The 13719-nt window shown below is 42.4% G+C and overlaps 1 protein-coding gene across 5 annotated transcripts in view; it reads left to right on the top strand.

Annotated features, from left to right (window-relative positions):
• Positions 1–13719, top strand: part of FER (FER tyrosine kinase) — a 456972-nt gene that overhangs the window by 366691 nt on the left and 76562 nt on the right. The window lies entirely within an intron of this gene.

Here is a 13719-nt window from a genome sequence, read left to right on the forward strand (position 1 = left end):
TTGCCTTTAGTCTGCATGAGATGGGGGCCGTTGAGGACTGACTTGGTCTGTCTCAGGTTTTGGAAGGATTAGTTAGAATTCTGTTTCAGAAATAAACTCTCAGGGAACAAGTGCAGAAACGAGAAGACAAATGAGAGAGCTGTTGCAGTAATGGAAATTAGAGACACTGGGGAAGGTAGTGGTGGAGAGCAAGAGGCGTGGCCCCTTCTGGGGGAATGGTGAAGGCAGAGCCGGCAGGATTTGCTGCTTGTTGTATTAGACATCGGCTTCCCTGGTAGCTCAGCTGGGAAAGAACTTGTCTGCGATGCAGGAGACCCAGTTCAGTTCCTAGGTTGGGAAGATCCCCTGAATAGGGGATAGGCTACCCACTCCAGTTTGCTTGGCCTTTCCTGGTGGTTCAGACAGTAAAGAGTCTGCCTGCAAAGTGGGAGACCTGGGTTCGATCCCTGCGTGGGGGAGATCCCCTGGAGGAGGGCATGGTAACCCACTCCAGTATTCTTGCCGGGAGAATCCCGTGGACAGAGGAGCTGTCATGTGACACTCCATGGGGTCACAAAGAGTCGGACACGACTAAGCACACAGCACATATTAGACATTACATGTAAGTGAAACAGAGTGACAGATGACTTCATGTCTTTACAGACATCAAACGGTGATCCACCTGTATTATCTTCCTCATAAATTCAGGTGCCTGTAAGACACTCTCCAATGCTTTATTTCCTGTAATTCCAGAAATTCAAATATGAATCTTTCAAACTATAATGAGCCAAATAAACACACAGTTCGTAGTTTTTTCTCTACTGGGAGCTTCCTAAATACTGAGAGCTGTGCCAGTGACGGAGCCGAGAGGATGCAGAGCGCCACTCCTGGCATCCTCACTTTCCCACACTGACTTCATATTTCTTCTGATGAAAGAAAATAGAGGAATGTAGCCTCAAGAGCTCATCTGCAGTTTTTCCATTTAATTGGACGTATGTTTTCCAAATAAGATGCAGATCTTTAAGAAGGGTATCCTACGTCAGATAGTATCCTATGTCACAGACCCACTGATTTAGAGATAATTAAAATTAAATGTATGCAAACTTTATACAGGGTTACATTTTCACCCAGGTGTCTGATTTTATGACTTGTAAATGAAAATAATTGTTATTTACCGAACCTAATAACTAGGTAATGTTGCTCATTAATGATGCCAGTGGTTTGTGTCTGATTCTTGGAGGTCTGTTGTCATCTGTAGAACTGCAGTGACATGGGGCAAAGGTGTCATTCACTTGCTATTTCTTTAGTAAACAGAGGTCATTCCTTCTAATGCAAGGTTGTGACTTCTATTGGAATTAATATTACGTTTTCATGAAATAGCTTAGAGACAGTAGTATCTATTTGTGGCCTATGGACAGAGAAGCCCGGCAGGCTACAGTCCATAGGGTCACAAAGAATTGGACATGACTGAAGTGACTTAGATGCTTTTGAACTGTGGTGTTGGAGAAGACAATCTTGAGACTCCTTTGGACTGCAAGGAGATCCAACCAGTCCATTCTTAAGGAGATCAGTCCTGGGTGTTCTTTGGAAGGAATAATGCTGAAGCTGAAACTCCAGTACTTTGGCCACCTCATGCGAAGAGTTGACTCATTGGAAAAGACTCTGATGCTGGGAGGGATTGGGGACAGGAGGAGAAGGGAACGACAGAAGATGAGATGGCTGGATGGCATCACCGACTCGATGGATGTCAGTGTGAGTGAACTCCGGGAGTTGGTGATGGACAGGGAGGCCTGGCATGCTGCAATTCATGGGGTCGCAAAGTTGGACACGACTGAGCAACTGAACTGAACTGAACTGAAGTGACTTAACAGACACACTCATACACTTACTTATACTTTATATGAATAGATATTCTTATTACTATAGAAAAGAAACATGTGCCTATTCTGTGTTCTCAAACTGACTCTTTAATACTGGACATTTTTTATTGCATAGTTTGATTTCCTTTTTTTGTAGGGAAGGAAATAGTGCAAATTTTCTGTGCACATTTTTCACAAGGTGCTTTTCAAATGGTAGAAGTGTGATAAATATCTGCTGTATGAATGAATGACTATGTGGATAAATTAATGAATAAATGAAATAGGCCTCTAATCAACTGTACAAAGTACTGATCAAATGCCATTAGATGACTAAGGATTTTCTGGGAAAATAATCCTGAATTGTTTCACCCTTAAATGTTAATCTTCTATTTTTATTTTCCACTGATTGATTTCTTTAAATGGCATAAATGAAGAAGTAATTATTGTGATACGAACCAGTATGTGTCATGCAAACAGACCAAAATTCCTTTTCTGCTGTGAAGTCAGAATGAAGGTTTTAGGATGCTGAGAGCGTTTTCTTGAATTGTGTGAATGTGACTGTCTCAGAAATTTAGTGAGACGGTGTCAGTGCGCTTTTCTGGATATTGTCATCCTCCAAGAGGCACAGAAGGTGACTACTATCCTGTTTCAATCCACTTTCCTCTTAACAGTAATTATTTGTTATATTGATTCTGTCCTGTTGCAGACAATGATCAGGACTTAAGAAAGCAGCAGTAGTTTATAACATGCTGGAAAGTATTAATTTTTAACAATGTGCTTCAGAATAATAGGGCAGCAAACATCAGATGTGTTGTTATGTGTGAGGGTCGTCAGGCCTGTGTTCCTTTCAGCCTCTCTCCCTTAGGCGCTCTCTGCCCATTCACTGTGTAAATCATGGGAGAATGGGAATGGGGCAGCCAGAATAGTGCTGAGCAGGTAGTTCCTTGCCGTTTAAGCCTGTTTATAATGAGTAACTTTAATTCTCAGGGAGCAGTATTTCTCCCTTCATCCTTAAAATTCCCATTATGCTGCTTTAAAATTAGGAGTCTATTTACACATAAAGTAATGACGGAATAAAATTGAAATAATTATGTCTGCTATTTGAGATGTTTTAAAACCCAAGGCAGGACATAAACATATGGCATGATACACAAAGAATCTGTAAACCTCTTTGTAACCAAATGAAAGCATAATTAGTATGTAATTTAAAATTTTATTTTTTATTATGTTGTGCCATATTATAAATATTTAAGACTGTTTTTTCAAATATATATAATCTAAAGGAAAGAAAATTATAATTTTCATATCCTATTTATACTTAAATGTGTGTCCTAGTAGAAACAATTATTGGGGTTCCTATATTTTTGCTTTATGATATCATGTAAACATGCCTGGTGAAATTCCTCAATTTATTCATAATTTCTAAAGCCTCTCTATATCCACACACTAAATTAATCAAAAACCCTGTATTGAATACCTTCTTTGTATAAGTTTTCTGTTTAATCATGCTCCCTACTCTGAAGGGAAATGAGAAAATTAAAGATATTTGATAATTTGAAAAAGTGCATTGGGGGAAGGGAGTGGACAAGACACAATAATAGGATTTCTAAAGACCTTTTATAGTAGGATTTAGAAAATAGCATATAGAGGTCTAAATTGCAAGAGCCACCCAATAAATATTGGGGTAAATTATTGAATTTCTTTTATGTGACCAGGTGTATTAAAAATTAGCTTAATTCCAAAGAGATTTGCAAACTGAATTTTGACCATATTTAGCAGAACTTAGAAATGATTCACTCCCCCCTACCCAAATTAATTGAAGAATACTTTATCCACTTACTTTGTAAGTATCTGGGTATTGAAAAGCAGGCATGGGGCAAGTGTTCCACAATGTTCGTTCAACTGAAGTCATCACATGTTTACTTAAGTACTTTCTATGTGTAAGCACATTGTTGGTGTTTGGAATACATAAGTTGAGCCAATCAGATAGGGTCTTTGTCCTCCAGGAGCTTAAAATCTAATGAATGAGTAGATAGTCATGTAACAATGCAGATAGTCATGTAAGAATGCATTAACAGATAGTCATGTAAGAATGCATTTTAAAGTGGGATATGATCCTATCCTGGGGCCAAGGAAGGCATCTTGGAAGAAATGACGTTTGGCCTGAAAGGTGAATAACTAAAGGAAGATGGGGAGAAGAGAAGAAATAGGCAACTGGGGGAGAGTGGCTTGGAGGCTGGAAGCAAAAAGGCCTTTCGGGGCAGTGAGAGGCAGCCAGACTGTGAGTAGGTGAAACTCCAGGTTGAGATAAGACTGGAGCGGTGGCAGGGGCTGACCCTGGGAGGCGGGTCCTCACAGGGAGGCTTGTGCAGAGTCTGAGAGCAGGGGAAGCCACCGTGGGGTGTTCAGTGGGAGGGACCCCACGCATGTTCCACGCAGGGTGCTCTGGCTGTGGTGTGGAGAGTCAGTGGAGGGAAGGGACGCTTTCAAGGAAGCCAGCATCAGGGTGTCTTCCATGTTTCTTGCTTGTCCGGGTGGATGACAGGTCTCTCTTCTCAAAATCCTGGAAGATGAGCAGGGTTTTTTGGTTTGCTTGGTTGGGGGTTTGGGGGAGGAGGGAAGGGCTGGGATTGTGGATGACAAAGGGAGTTTATTTTGAGGCATGTGTGTGCCTGTGAGGTATTTGTGAAGCCGCTGAAAAGGCAGGTGAGTGTTTAAAAGTAGAACTGAAGAGAAAGGTCTGATGTGGAGCTAACAATGCGGAAATGATGAAAGCAAAATGAATGAATTAAATGGATTTGAGAATCAGTGAAACTTTGAGTTACTCATGAATGAGTGAAAGAAATATTTGCGTATAAGAATATACCTGACTTTTTAAACTATATATTTGTAATATATATATATAAGCTATCAGGTCATTTTGCCTGTATGTTTTTTAAGTTCAGTGATAATTTTATTTATTTTGGCCATGCGCGGTCCTTGTTGCTGTGCAGGGGCTGTCTGGTTGCAGTGAGTGGGCCCCCCTCCAATGCCGTGGCGGCCTCTCGTACTGTGGGCCGCGGGCTCTGGGCTGTGCTAGCTGTGGCGAATGTGCTCAGCTGCTCCACAGCACGTGGAAGCTTCCCCGATCAGGGATCAAAGCCACGTCCCCTGGGGGGACGTGGATTGGCAGGAGGATTCTTATCCGTTGTACCGACAGGAAAGTCCCCCTAGCTTTTTTATTATTAAATGAGGAGGCAATTTCAATATTACTTTTGACTTTTGATGGTAGTATCCAATGTTTGTCATTTCTAGTACTATTAATCTAGTTTGACAATAAAAATAACTCTAGAATAATGTTTCTTTATTTAGCTTATTTGCTTACTTAAAGATTCACTTTGAGAGTTAAGTGTTTCCTTTAAAAATCTTAATATGCATTTATTTCATCTTGGATAACTTCATAGTACCACAAATAACAGTGACAACTGGAAAATGTGAAGTGGGAAACATATTTTCATTGTGTTCAGAAATGTCCCTAATGCTATACAAACGAACTATCAGTCAAAAGATTTTTATAAAAGCACCGTTCATAGAAAGAAACCTATTTCCTTTGGAGAGTTTTTTCCTCTGGGAAGAAAACCAGGAGCATAACTGACTTTGCTTCTTGGGAGTCCAGCTATCTGGCCAGTAGAGCTCGCTGTAACGTTTGAAATAATGCAACAGTGAGCAATGTGAACACAGATTACAGCTTTGTGAAAGTGAAAGTCGGTCAGTCGTGTCCGACTCTTTGTGACCCCATGGACTCTACAGTCCATGGGATTCTCCAGGCCAGAATACTGGAGTGGGCAGCCTTTCCCTTCTCCAGGGGATCTTCCCAACTCAGGGATCGAACCCAGGTCTCCCGCATTGCAGGCAGATTCTTTACCAGCTGAGCCACCAGGGAAGCTTTGTACTATTCTTAAATGACTGGGACTTAACAATGGCAACACAGAAATTGTCTCTTGTTATTTTCACATCTGAAGGCATGTATATTGGTTTACCTAAAATAAAGACATTTCCCTAGTTTTTCTATGACTAAAAAAAATAATAATAAATTTAAAGAGAAATTATCTTCTGAAAAAGGTGTATTATATCTAGATTTCCTCCCTCTGTTAAGGGAGGGTTAATACCTACTTCACAGTCAGCACCATAAGGTTAAATTAAGAGATAAGAAAGCCTTTGAGTAAACTAAGTGACAATTCAAATGATACATAGTGGAAAATGACTGTCCAGTTCCAGAGGAAGACTGAGTTGTTCACCAAGTCTCTTTAGAAAATGAAAGAAAACAAAGATGGATGAACAAAATAGATGGGTTAAAATTGTCAGCAGAAAGGTTTGAGCGAGGTGAAAGCAGACGGTGACCCTATTCTGCGTTTGGAGCGTGGTCTCCGTGTAGCCGCAGTCAAGGACAAAGATGCAGTCCTCAGCCATGGTGCTCAGAGGTCAAGTTTCCTGTTGGCAGTGGCCTCCTCGGTGGGTCTCCCATGGGCCGCTCCAAACTGACTGCTGAGCGAGGTCACTGCTCAGAGGTGTTTGACTGCAGATTTTCATATTTACTTTTTTCAAGGCTTTATTTATTTAGAAGAAAAATACTAAAACAGGAAAAAAAAAAGGTTTTATGTGATAGCTGTTAGTTTTCATTACAAAAGAGAGGAACTAGCTTTTCCCCCGTTACGTTTCATAGCTCCCTGTTCTAGAGCTGAATTGAAGCCATTCCAATCCTAATATCCAGTATATGGGTATTGTTTAAAAAGGACCGTCCCTGCAGCAGGGCCCGGCTCGCGCTCCTCCTGTCCGTCCCCGCACCGTCTGTGCCCGGCCGGGGGAGCGACAGGCAGCTCTCCTATCCAACGTCTCAGATACGCTGCTTCCCCTCCACAGCATGAAACCTGCACATTTTCGCAGAGATCTGTGCCCATTTCATTCATCTGCCTTTCTTTCCCGATCCATCTGCCTGTCCAACTGTCTTTTCCAGTGCCAGAAACCGTGGTCGTGCTCTAGAATCCCCTAGATTTTGAAAAGAAATAAGAACAGATTTCTGTTGCTGCTGAACCGAAAGCCAACCCGGCAGCACTGGAGCGCATTGCGTCTCCCGGGATCCTTGTTCACAGTTGCAGGATTAATCCTGGGGCGGGGGGGGGCCTTTTATTGTCATTGCTGGACGAAAAAGTGGTTTACTCTTGCCTGCCGGAGCTCGGTCTGATCTAGCTTCTTCTGCCTGTGTACCTCTGACTTAGACGTACCAATACCAGAAGTCCTCAACTGCAGGAGGAAAGGGAACTCCCCCTCCCCGCCCCACCCAAAAATGTATTTTACATCTTTTTCTCATGAAACAGGAAATTTCAGGAAGCTTTCTTTTAAAGACTTCTAACGTAATTTTTATTTAGCTAGTTATTTTTAGCCGTTCTGGGTCTTCATTGTTGAAGAGGAAAAGCGCAGGCCCTTTTTCCAGCTGCTGAGAGTGAGTGCTGCTCTAGATGTGGTGTGTAGGCTTCCCACTGCAGTGCCTTCTCTAGCTGGAGAGCGCAGGCCCTAGGGCGCAAGGCCCTCGGTAACTGCGGTCCCAGGCTCTAGAGCACTGGCTCAGTAAGTGTGGTGTGGGGTTTAGTTGCTTCAAGGCATGTGGGATCTTCCTGGACCAGGGATTGAATGCCTGTCTCCTGCATTGACTTCCCCAGGGGGCTTCCCTGGTAGTTCAGCTGGTGAAGAATCTGCCTGCAATGCAGGAGATCCTGGTTGGATTCCTGAGTCTGGAAGATCTGCTGGAGAAGGGATAGGCTACCCTCTCCAGTATTCTTGGGCTTCCCTAGAAAAGGGAAAGCCTACCCATTCCAGTATTCTTGGGCTTCCCTGGTATATCAGATGGTAAAGAATCTGCCTGCAATGCAGGAGACCTGGGTTTTTGTGTTTTTTTTTTAATTTTACTTTATTTTTAAACTTTACAATATTGTATTAGTTTTGCCAAATATCGAAATGAATCCGCCACAGGTATACCCGCGTTCCCCATCCTGAACCCTCCTCCCTCCTCCCTCCCCATACCATCGCTCTGGGTCGTCCCAGTGCACCAGCCCCAAGCATCCAGCATCGTGCATTGAACCTGGACTGGCATCTCGTTTCATACATGACATTTCACATGTTTCAATGCCATTCTCCCAAATCTTCCCACCCTCTCCCTCTCCCACAGAGTCCATAAGCCTGTTCTATACATCAGTGTCTCTTTTGCTGTCTCGTATACAGGATTATCGTTACCATCTTTCTAAATTCCATATATATGCGTTAGCATACTGTATTGGTGTTTTTCTTTCTGGCTTACTTCACTCTGTATAATAGGTTCCAGTTTCATCCATCTCATTAGAACTGATTCAAATGTATTCTTTTTAATGGCTGAGTAATACTCCATTGTGTATATGTACCACAGCTTTCTTATCCATTCATCTGCTGATGGGCATCTAGGTTGCTTCCATGTCCTGGCTATTATAAACAGTGCTGCGATGAACATTGGGGTACACGTGTCTCTTTCCCTTCTGGTTTCCTCAGTGTGTATGCCCAGCAGTGGGATTGCTGGATCATAAGGCAGTTCTATTTCCAGGTTTTTAAGGAATCTCCACACTGTTCTCCATAGTGGCTGTACTAGTTTGCATTCCCACCAACAGTGCAAGAGGGTTCCCTTTTCTCCACACCCTCTCCAGCATTTATTGCTTGTAGACTTTTGGATCGTAGCCATTCTGACTGGCGTGAAATGGTACCTCATAGTGGTTTTGATTTGCATTTCTCTGATAATGAGTGATGTTGAGCATCTTTTCATGTGTTTGTTAGCCATCTGTATGTCTTCTTTGGAGAAATGTCTATTTAGTTCTTTGGCCCATTTTTTGATTGGGTCATTTATTTTTCTGGAGTTGAGCTGTAGGAGTTGCTTGTATATTTTTGAGATTAGTTGTTTGTCAGTTGCTTCATTTGCTATTATTTTCTCCCATTCTGAAGGCTGTCTTTTCACCTTGCTAATAGTTTCCTTTGATGTGCAGAAGCTTTTAAGTTTAATTAGGTCCCCTTTGTTTATTTTTGCTTTTATTTCCAATATTCTGGGAGGTGGGTCATAGAGGATCCTGCTGTGATGTATGTCGGAGAGTGTTTTAGCCCTGAGCTCCAAGATACAGGCAGCCCAAAGTCACCCCAAAACCATAGACATCCCATAACTCATTACTGGACATTTCATTGCACTCCAGAGAGAAGAAATACAGCTCCACCCACCAGAACACCAACACAAGCTTCCCTAACCAGGAAACCTTGACAAGTCACCTGTACAAACCCACACAGAGCGAGGAAATGCCACAATAAAGAGAACTCCACAAACTGCCAGAATACAGAAAGGACACCCCAAACTCAGCAATTTAAACAAGATGAAGAGACAGAGGAATACCCAGCAGATAAAGGAACAGGATAAATGCCCACCAAACCAAACCAAAGAGGAAGAGATAGGGAATCTACCTGATAAAGAATTCCGAATAATGATAGTGAAATTGATCCAAAATCTTGAAATCAAAATGGAATCACAGATAAATAGCTTGGAGACAAAGATTGAGAAGATGCAAGAAAGGTTTAACAAGGACCTAGAAGAAATAAAAGAGAGTCAATATAAAATGAATAATGCAATAAATGAAATTAAAAACACTCTGGAGGCAACAAATAGTAGAATAACAGAGGCAGAAGATAGGATTAGTGAATTAGAAGATAGAATGGTAGAAATAAAAGAGTCAGAGAGGATAAAAGAAAAATGAATTAAAAGAAATGAGGACAATCTCAGAGACCTCCAGGACAATATTAAACGCTACAACATTCGAATCATAGGGGTCCCAGAAGAAGAAGACAAAAAGAAAGACCATGAGAAAATACTTGAGGAGATAATAGTTGAAAACTTCCCTAAAATGGGGAAGGAAATAATCACTCAAGTCCAAGAATCCCAGAGAGTCCCAAACAGGATAAACCAAAGGAGACCTGGGTTTGATCCCTGGGTTAGGACGATTCCCTGGAGAAGTGAAAGGCTCTACCCACTCCAGTATACTGGCCTGGAGAGTTCTATGGACAGAGGAGCCTGGCAGGCTACAGTCCATGGGGTCGCAAAGAGTCAGACACGACTGAGCGACTTTGACTTCACTCCTGCATTGGCAGGTGGATTCTTTACCACTGAGCCACCAGGGAAGTCCCAGGAAACTTCTTCTATTACAAGATGAGAGGGTTTGAGAACCACTGCTTTCAAACAGTATCTGTCGCAGGAAATCTCTTTTTACTTATTGGGCATCAGAAGTTCACTTAAATTTTTTATTTTGAAGCTCTTCTCTTGGAATTACTCAGTTCTTCATCCGAAGTTGTTTAAATATGGTTGCTTTAAACTTAGGCACATGCACAGCGGACTGTGACTGTCCTGAGGATGAAGCCGGGCTCCATTCATGTTAAGGCCTGACTTCCAACAGGAGCACAGTGCCGGGCACGCAGGACAGCTGAGTACTGTGTGTATTAAAGAATCTAATGTAGCTTATTAGCCAAGAATCTTAAATTTTTTGCACCACAAAATTATTCAATTTTTTAAAATACTATTTTATAATGATAAAAAAGTAAATTTCCCTCATAGTATACTCAAAATGTTATCTATGCTAATTATTTAATATGCAAGAGAAAAGCCATGGGAAATAAATAATGGGCAAAGCGAGACATCTGCTTAGAAAAGGATATAGTCAGAGTCGTAAGAATGGCGCGACTAAGGCAGTGTTGCCCTTGCGTGCGCTCAGTGCCTGTGGTGGTGATATTTCGTGCTGAAGGACACTCTTCAAATGAAAGACTGTGCACACAGGCGTTTAGAGGTGGTGCTGAGTGCTCACCTCCCTCTCACTGCTTTCATGTTCCTCCCTCGTAGGACAAGGCCTTGAGATAGGATAGATTCCATAAGCCATGCCTTTCGTAACTTACCGTGAATACAGATGGTGACCATGGCTCACCCAGGACTAAGTTCAATATCACCAATTTCTTTTAAGGTTCCCAATAACAGTCAATTACTAATTTTTCATTTGCCACTTTCAAGTTGTACAACACTGTGCTTAACATCGCTTAGTCATGTCCTACTCTTTACGACCCCATGGACTGTAGCCCACCAGGCTCCTGTGTCCATGGGATTCTCCAGGCAAGAATACTGGGGTGGGTGGCCATGCCCTCCACTAAGGGATGTTCCCAACCCAAGGATGAGACCCAGGGCTCCTGCATTGCAGGCAGATTCTTTACCAGCTGAGCCACCAGGGAAGCCCACAGAAATAAGCTAAGCTTTGTGAAAGTGATTTTCTGTGACTGGTCTAACCTTCCTTGTTTTATATATGCTGATATCCAGACCTCATTGCCTATAAAAGTGTCTGTAGTACTGTGCACAGGATTGTAACTTGAAATTTTGGGGAATAATAAAAGCATTAGACAGGCTTGTATGAATCCTCGCTCTGGAACTGTTTCTTTAGGCCGGATCGTACTCTAGTCTTTCTGGGTCATCTCCACCCAAGCTGCTCAGCTCTGCTGTGAGAGCGCAAAAGCAGCTACGGAAAATACATAGACAAACCGGTGTGACGATTTCAGTAAAACTTTGGCTTGTGGATGAAACATTTAAAAAGGGCTTTGTCACTCTTCCCAGCCTTTCTGTTTGTTCCCTCGGAGACCAGGCTCAAACCCTCCTCCCCCGTCAGCTTCTCCTGCTTCTCTGTGTCCCTGGCGGCTATTCTGTATGCTGTTGTCTTCCAAAAGGAGCCTCTTGCCTCTCCAGCTACATTGTTAGCTATTTGGTTGTTCCCTTCCTTCCTTCTTGACTCCTTCCCTTCTTGCCATCCTTTCTCCTTCTGCCGCTTCAGTTCTTAATAGATGAGCCAGTAGATATTTGTTGTGAAAAGTGAGTTTAACTCGGAGCTATCATTATAAAAGACACTGCAGAAGTAATTATTTTATTTTAATGTCTCAGGCCCTAATAACCACTCGGTGCTTGTTTGTTGCTAATGAAGATCTTACATTTTTCTCTAACAGATTCAATAAATTATGCTCTTAACATATAAGACTAGGGAGACTAATTAGTCAAAATATTAGAAAGGCCCAAACTGCTGGGGCCTCCCTGGTGGGTCAGATGGTAAAGAATCCACCTGCAATGCAGGAGACCTGGGTTCAATCCCTGGGTTGGGAAGATCCCCTGCAGAAGGGAATAGCAACCCACTCCAGTATTCTTGCCTGGAAAATTCCATGGACAGAGGAACCAGGCAGGCTATAGTCTGTGGGGTCTCAAAGAGTCAGACACGACTGAGCGAGTAACACTTTCACTTTCGTACTGTAGTAGATACGGAAAAAATGAAAAATTAAACACGATTTATGATTTATTGACAGGAGTCAATGATCTCATTCCCAAATTGAATACATATGTTTTCCAAATAATACTATCATGATACTAACTAACCTGGGCAGTCATGAGTGGAAAACGGCTTACACACGCATAGAGAATAAGTGGCACAGCATCTCCACATCTTGTAGCTAAGCCAGTAAAGAATCCGCCTGCAGTGGGGGAGACCTGGGTTTGACCCCTGGGTTGGGAAGATCCCCTGGAGAAGGGAAAGGCTGCCCACTCCAATATTCTGGCCTGGAGAATTCCATGGACTATAGTCCATGGGGTCGCAAAGAGTCGGACACAACTGAGCGACTTTGACTTCACTATCTCTACAACTTGGAGTTTTGTGAGATTCACTTATAATAATGGTTTTCTTATCTTCAGGTTTTTCACCTAAGATTATGAAAACACTCCAAGTTATTTTTAGACCCCTCAGTAAATAAGGCTTGTTAGTACTCCACCAGACAGATTTTATAGGGGCTTTTGCCAAGAAAGACTCCACTGTTCTTTTGGAACGATTAGTATTTTCAGCTTCTGCTGACTTCTTGCACTTTGTGATATTTTTATTAGGTTTTGTAGTTAGAGGCTTTTTCTTTATACCTCAAAATGCTAAGACTATACCATGTAAAATATGACTATCAATTCTTCTCCTTTTCTTTCTTCTCCTCCCTTTTTCAAGCCCTGTTGGTGTACTCTGCACACATCATACTCTGCTGGTTCTGTTGGGGATTCTCAAATGAGGAAGAAACTCTCTTAGAAGGAGTTTTTCACATTAAAGAACACAAAAGACACACATACACAACCAGACAATGACATGGAAAATGATGAGCTACAAAAGTCAGATAAGGACTCTGAATTGGGGAAATGTGACTTTCGTTAGGTCAGATGATTGAGCAGGAGAGAATGTGTGCGGGCCCTGTGTGTTACTGGTCTCAGACTGATGGTACTGATGTCCCGAAGTGGGTCACCACACTCCCAAAAATGCTTGACCTACACTTAGAGAGATGGATACCCATGAAATACGGGTTTTTACCCAGTTTTCTTTGCTGATAGATGTTGACAAACAGTGTAATACTGCCGACTATAGATATCGGCTCTAGTGGAACTGTACTTTTAGCTTTGGTAGAAGCACTGACTGCTCCCGTTTCTTCACTGCTGTAAAAGTTGCTCAGTCGTGTCCAGCCCTTTGCAACCCCATTGACTTTACAGTTCATGGAATTCTCCAGGCCAGAATACTGGAGTGAGTAGCCTTTCCCTTCTCCAGGAGATCTCCCAACCCAGGGATCCAACCCAGGGATCCAACCCAGGTCTCCCTCCCTGCAGGCAGATTCTTTACCAGCTGAGCCACCAGGGGAGCCCCATTCCTTTGTAGGTTTTCTCTTTTCCATTTGCGAGGAGAATGCTCTGTCAGATGATCAGAAACAAAACAACAGTGTCAACAACAAATGACTTTATTTCTGTTTGCAG

Source organism: Bos indicus, chromosome 7 (genome assembly GCF_029378745.1).
Source record: "Bos indicus isolate NIAB-ARS_2022 breed Sahiwal x Tharparkar chromosome 7, NIAB-ARS_B.indTharparkar_mat_pri_1.0, whole genome shotgun sequence".
NCBI lineage: Eukaryota > Metazoa > Chordata > Mammalia > Artiodactyla > Bovidae > Bos > Bos indicus.